Genomic DNA, 212 nt, shown 5'->3' with positions numbered 1-212 from the left:
TTTATACAAAAAATGTTGTGTACAGAGATATATTTCGCTTTCAGTCATTCCATGACTGTACACTTATTTACTTCAAATCTAAATACAACAACTCTATTTTCTGCTTACTAGGTTTTTGGTCCTTTTATATCCCACTACATAATACAACAATAACATTATTTAAAGGATTTATCTATTTGAAATAGTCAACCTTCTCATATATATATATATAT

Source organism: Limulus polyphemus, unplaced genomic scaffold (genome assembly GCF_000517525.1).
Source record: "Limulus polyphemus unplaced genomic scaffold, Limulus_polyphemus-2.1.2 Scaffold61, whole genome shotgun sequence".
In the NCBI taxonomy this organism is placed as follows: Eukaryota; Metazoa; Arthropoda; class Merostomata; order Xiphosura; family Limulidae; genus Limulus; species Limulus polyphemus.
The sequence above is the reverse complement of the archived record's forward strand: the minus strand, read 5'-3'. Positions refer to the sequence as shown.